The following is a 7259-nucleotide window of genomic DNA, read 5'->3' on the forward strand; positions in this document are numbered from 1 at the left end:
ATAAAATAGATCCTACGTCCACAGCCAGCTTCCTAGATGTGTGACCAGAGATGTCTCAGGTTTCTATGCCCTATTTAGGGCTCAGTGATCTGCAGAGACCGTCTCAAAATTCATCCTCCCCTGCCTGGGGTAGCTACCTGTTCAACTTGCATGAAAGAAGCCGCGGTCCTCTCTCCCAACCTTCCTGTCTGCCCTCAACCAGAGACCTGGATGCCATGAGGTTTCCAGAAAGGTGTGTGCCTGTGCCATAGATGTGCCTTCAAGGGGCTCACTCTGCCAAACCCCCTAAGCATCAGGCACTGGGCACCATGTGCAGTGAATTGCACAACAGGCCTGTGGGAAGGGGCCAGTGACTTCCATGTCCCTGGTGCTTTCTTTTTGTCCTAACCCCAGAAAATTTTGCAGCCAGTTCTATCATCTAAATCCTCCCAGGATCAGCACAGAAAGGAAACTGCCTGAGTAGGAAGAAGCAGCTTACTCTTACTATGGCTCTGTCCCCAAATTTGATCTTCTGGTTTTCTCAGTCCTAGTGACACCATCACACTGGCCTGGGATGCGTTTCTCCTCTACTACATCGATGCCCTGTAGACGTAACTAGTCCTTTCTAGGTCCCTTGGTTAATTAGGTCGGTCATTCATTCGTGGCACCAATGGAACCAAGCCAGAAATTTCAGATGGGATTTGTTAAACTAGTCAAGAGGGCAAAAGAAGAATAAAGGCAGAATGCATAGGTCCACTTGACAAAGCAAAAGCTGGACCCTAGGATATCAAGCCAGTTCTTAGGAAGTATTGGCTCACAAAAGCCCATTCTATTCCCTTATCTCCTCCCTACCTATTTCCACTATAAGTGTTTTTAATAATTCCAGACACTCCTAGTTTTCTGAATGACCTATCTCTTCCCAGGATGACTGAGACAGAAATTGTCCCACTTCAAAGGTATCACTCACTACCTTCTTTAAAAGAAAAAAAAAAGTAGCTTTAGCTTACAGACTTAGCATAGAAGTTAACTATATTGTAATAAGGTACACACTCACATTTCGAATGACATATGATAATAAGAATATCGTTCTCTTAAATAGTGGAAATGTTAGGATAGTTTTGTTTTCATTTCAAATACTTGACATTTCAACAGTTTTTTCCAGAATCCACTAAATAAAACATAGATTTTAGCTGCAATGCAAAGAAAGTTCACATGTTCTCTTTAGGATGTTGACCGTTCTAAAAGATTCAGTCTATTGTTTTAATTACTGGTTAATTTTTCCAGTATGACTGCATTGTAAGGGTATTTGAGGTTTTATCTTTCTTTGAAGTCTGACAGCTTGCTATTTTTTCGTATTTCTAACACAACTGGCTCACCTGCCTTAAAGACAGACTTTTAGGCTTATTTAGTTACATACTTTAGGGTTTCTCAGAATGGTAAAAAATTTTGCTCAGTGGTACGGCCGCCTGCCTGGCAGGCACATAGTCCTGAGCTCAATCCCCAGTACCAAAAACTAAATAAAAATAAATAAAAAATTTTAAAGTGAAGGTGGAACCCATAACAAAGTTTTATTTTGTGAAGTACAACCCTGAAAAGTAAAACATACTATCAATACTATTTTATAAAATAAAGCTATTTCAATACTGAAGGAAGCCGTTTGAACAACTTGCACAATGAACTCCCCATATTCTCATTTTTCTGGAGAACATTCAAAAGAAAGAACATCAAAACTCATCACCACACAACCTCTTAAATCAGTGGTTGAAAAATCTTTCTCTCTAAAATTTATTTTACTATTTTTGTGATTGTTATAAACTCTTAGCTATGACAGCACATGAGATTCAACAGTACAGACTCTGTTTTGTTATGGTTGTTTTGGTACTGGGGATTGAACTTGGGTCTTTGCACTTGCCAGACAGGCGGCGGCACCACTGAGCTAAATCCCCAGCCCACAGTAAAGACTGGCTTTACAACAGCATCCTAAATGTTTGGCCTAAGCATGTCACTGTGGTTTGGTTTTGTTTTCACTACCAAGAACACTGAACAGAAAACACTGGAAAGTGCTATTTTTCTCTTGAATTCATCCAGAATGTTTTTTTGTCTTGTGCTCTTCGTATCAAAAAGCATGGAATGCCACATTTCAGATACACCATGACTTATTTCTAATACCTATGACTTTACATAATTAACGCACAAACTTGCCAAAACTAAGCCTACGGTTCAATACTTGATATCAGCGTAAATGTCTTCACTCCTTATGACACTGTCTGGTCCACAAAAACTCCACTTGGAAAATACACTCTCTTCATATACAGACATGCAGATGAGACTGTGATGAGAATTTTTAAAATTCTGATGAAGTTCTTTGATTAATAAACATAGTGCTCTTGGGTGGATTTTCAGCATGCCTTTCGGATTTTGTTACCTGCACAGTGAACAGAATTCTATAGTGAATTAATGAGAAGCTCAAACTCCACTCTCACCCTTGGCTTCATAATAATCAAGGTAAGATGTTATAAGAAAGTATTTATTACATTAAAACAAAGGATATCACTGTGATAGCTGTTGGGTCTAAAACGTAACATTTGACTTTCAAAGCGAGTAAATCAGCAGAGCTCTAAATAGAGGACTCAACCAACAAAGGACCATGAAGTTAAGAAGTCTCTGTTAATCAATGACAAATTTAGTACTTGTTGCTACAATTACAAAGATAATAGTTCCTTTATGTCAGTGCCTTTGGTTTTGCAGCTGTAAAATAGCTTTGAAATTCAGCATTTCAAGGAATAGAAATTAATAGGAGGTCATTTCTACCAGAGAAATTTTAGGGGCCCATCCTCTCTAATCATCATTAAAAACTAAATCCGTAGGAGAAGAGGCACTTTACTGATTGTCAAGTGGAGCTATTATTCATTTGATGAAGCTCTTGGCACTGCGCCATTGATTCTGTGCTACAGCCTGCTGCTTGGTCCCCTTCATCTCTGCAATCAGGGTTGTTTCTGCCTGCCAGGAGCTATTTATAGAGCAAGGGGGGAGAAAAGCTGATACGTTCTCCTCGAAAAACAACTTCCAAACTTTGTAAGTACAAATCTGTCTTTCCTGTTAGCAGACTGCGTGTGCTTTCTTCATTGATGTAGAAGATAAGGGTGCTGACTTCCAGGCAACTGCCCTTCTTACAATGACAGTGGATTTGGCAAGATCACAGGCAACCAACCCACCTCCTCTGATTCCTCAGGATTAGGATTTCTCAACACTGCACACACGGTTGTCCGTTCATAAAGTCCATGTCTGTGTCATTCCCAACAAACACTCCTTCCTTTCGAATACATATTGAAAACAAACATATTTGGCAAACACACACACACACACACACCACACACACACACACACACACACACACCTCAGAATACGAATGTAAAGCAATATTGGAGGCCTTGGGTTTTTGAGGAATCATTCAAACTGATTTATTGGGTGTGGGTAAAATTGTTCTTCCTACAACTGCAAAACAGTTTAGATTCCGTGAATTTACTTAAGTCTCAAGATGCCGTGCATCTCTATTATTTATAACTTGTCCGTGTGACGTGAATACGGTACTTCCCAATATAGTCGCGAGCGTTTTCATTGTTGCTAGTTATGGCTGTGAATACACATTAAAACCTTGCACTTTTCAGGATCTGCAGTACATTTTTCAGCCTCTAGTCTCAGTAGTTGTAAAAACTACTTACAGTGTTTTAACCTTTAATACACAAAATAAAACCAAATAACACATGCATTTAAAATGTTTATTATAGACAGTAACTGCACTAATTACTAAAATTTAGTTTATTTGAGATGATTTGTACTTTTCACAATGAAAAGAAAAACAGTAGCATTAAAAACGCTTGAAATCTCAAAATCAGAGAGTTAAGAATCGCCTGATTAGGATTCTCTTGGAAAATTTAGTTGATGAATCTAACAATTGTTTTCACAAAGTGCTTTTTAAAAAAGTAGCCATTAGAGGTCTCTAGTAAAAATCCGGTTACAAACAAAACATTGAGGGCCACTTAATCATTTAAAAATACAGCAGAGCATCAGCCAGAGGAGATGCTCCGCAGAGTAACTCATTAGCTGGCTGGGAAGTAGATCAAGGGTTTTGTGGGATTGAGCACCGTAGAAGACCTACACTTCAGCACCTCTTCGGGATTGTGGCTCTTCCTTTTGCAGAGGGGACCAGAGTGGTGTGTTTGCCAGTGAGTCAGGAGTATGTTTTCTCCTGTACCTACCTGCGTACCACCACAGTTAAGAGTGAGATTCTGTGGGAGGCTGGATTTTGGACTAAAGCTACAGAATACAAATGTAATTCTGTACTGTGCATCCAGCTATTTTAGGGAGTCATTTGGAATAATAATAAAATACAAAGTCCGCTTGACTCTGTATTGTAAAAAGTAATTCTGCATGGCCTACAGTTCTAGAAAATTTCTAGCCACCCCTTTTCATCTTTAGTTTTCAAAAACTTCATGTATGATCATTCCACCAATGAGAACATTGTGACGTATTTGTGAGTTTTATCACTGGGGCACAGAAAGTAAGTCCAGTGGAGAGAACTGCTTTGTCAAGGTTTTAGTAATTCACTGAACAAATATTTATTGATCACCTATTAGGTCCCCAGCACTTTTTCTAATGGTTGGAGCTCCATGAAGAAAGGAAAGCGTGCACAATTCCTAGTCTCGTTGGCTTACTTCAAAGAAGAAGGTTCAGCTAAAACAACAGAAATATCAACATGAAAAAACTTCCTTGTCTTTGGTGAGTGTTATCCAGTGTTGCCGCAAACATACCAAACTGAACGGAAGACCAACTTCCTAACAGTTACTGTTTCTTGAGCTTTCACCATGTGTGCTAAGTAGTGTGTTCAGCAGCTTTTCACATATTTTCCAGCTTACACTCACCTTTGTTGCTCAGTTTTTATTTTTTATCAGTTCAGGTTTACAGAACAAAATATTATATACCTTGTGGGGAGTTGGTACATGTACACTACAAGTGTCACTTTTTTTCAATCCTTTCCCTGCCTCTTCTCCCACTTCCTCCATCTCTTAATCCTCTTCCTCTTTGAAAAAGAAATGTCTCCCTACTTCCTAATATCTCTTTTATTTTTACCTTTATTTATATTTTGGGTCTCTCATGTAAGATAAATCATGTGATATTTAATGTGTCTCATTTATTTCACTTAACACTATGGTCTCAAGGTGCACTTGTTTCCTACAAATGATTTAAGTGTATCCTTTAGGGCTGAGTATTACTCTATTATATACAGATGCTATGTTCTCTTTATTCCTCTGTTGATGGACATACTGGCCACTTCCAAGATTTAGCTACTATAAATTGTGCTGCTATAAACATGAGTGTGCATGGATCACTGTAACAGATGTCTTTAACTAGGAGAAGATACCTAGAAAGGGAATAGTTGGGTCAAATGGAATTTCTAGTTTCAGCTCTCTGATGGTTAATTTTCATCTTCAAAAATCCCCACTAAATTGATAAAGAAGTAGAAATTTGGAACTTACATTAAAATAAATACTTGCAGAGCTACAGAAATGTCAGATTTAACAAAGGTCTCTCCCCGCTGTACAAATACCGAGCCACTCTCCACTGAGAACTTAGTAGCATCTGTCTGGCATTTATCCAGCAAATATTAAATGAGTGTCTTATATGTGCCGCTCATTTAGCATTTGCACAGCTTTAAACACATAAGATACATCCGTAAACCAAAAGAAGTAAAGATCCTTTCTTTTGTGGAGCTTAAATCCTAATTGGAGCACACAGGCACTGTAAATAATGTTAGAAGACTAACATTGGTTCACTGGGACAAATGAAGCCTAAATTTTTTTTTTAGCAATTTGAGTTTTTAAGTGAGAAAGGAAATTCTTTACTTCTTCAGCTATAATCTAAGAAAGGGGATTGAAGGACCTGTGACTTAGCAAAACACCTCAGAGGATCTGATGGAGCAGAATAGAAATGAAGGGACTGACTCAGTGAGGTCCACTGATGCCCATCCACCACCTCCTGAAGAGCCAGACTTGCGGAACAGGGTTTGTTAGCTTGATGGTGAGGAGCTTACAAAGAAAGGACAGAGCAGGTATCAGTATTGGCCCATCTGGAGTGCACTACGCACACACACAAAAATCACATGCAGTTTGATGCCATTTATCCGCTTTGGTTTCCACTGATGAGCATACCAACCTCCGACATCAAAATGAGTAAGGTTGGGGAATAAATACCCATCTTTGAACTTCCAATGGTTTCATAATTATCCCTCTTCCTGGGGACATGATTAAGCCTCACAGAACACTACAAAGCCAAAACTAAGTAACTTGGCATCAAGGTAAAGGGAAGTAAGCTTGAAAAAGACAAAGAGGGTGAAAGTAGCAAAGGAAACCAAGGAAAGAAGAGCGAAGGAAAGGTGGAGACAGCACGTGTTGTGGGGGGGCTCTCTTTGGTGGTCATTCTCAACCACTTTGCGACTGCAGATGATCACTCACAGGCACTAGACAAAGTGGTAAGCACAAATTTGGGCGAGCACCTCATCCTCTTCTTTCCAGGGAAGAGTCAAACTCACTCAGCACAGCAATGCAGCAACAGCAAGCATAATTCCACCCTTGCAACTAGCCTTCTTCCTAAGGCGGGATGAGTAGATCTTCATAGCACAAAACGTGGCGAGCTTCTTCTCTCCCCGCGAAGTGACTAGTGTCGGTCCATACTGCTTTCTCAAGAGAAAAAAAACTCAAGCCTTTCTTTTAATAGTATATTAAGAGGTCCCAGAGTTATAATGGGCCTCCTCTTCTGTCAGTTTCCTACAACAGTTGAAAAATTCAGGATACCATTATATCAGTGGAGTTTCCAGGCACAGCCTAAGAAATTCTTAATCACTGACTGAGACAAAGAGAAATAACTTGGCTACCCGGTGGTGAGGTCAAAGTCCATAATTCGGACACAGATTCCTTCTTCATTTTTCCTGTTGGTAAACTGCGAATATCCTAGGAGGTCAATCCCAGAATTATGTTTATATTCCCTACATGGTATCGCTAAGACTAGCACACCTAAAAATAGTAGGACTTAAGAAGTATTTGATGGAAAAAATACAAGTAAATAAATGTATTAATATTATATTGCAGCCAAGCATGGTGGCACATGCCTGTAATCCCAACACTCTGGGAGGCTGAAGCAGGGTGATTACAAGCTTGAGCCTGCCTAGAGTAACTTAGCATCTTAACAAGACCCTGTCTTAAGATTAAAAAAAAAATATATAT

Source organism: Fukomys damarensis, unplaced genomic scaffold (assembly GCF_012274545.1).
Source record: "Fukomys damarensis isolate Sample0158 unplaced genomic scaffold, DMR_v1.0_HiC HiC_scaffold_33, whole genome shotgun sequence".
NCBI lineage: Eukaryota > Metazoa > Chordata > Mammalia > Rodentia > Bathyergidae > Fukomys > Fukomys damarensis.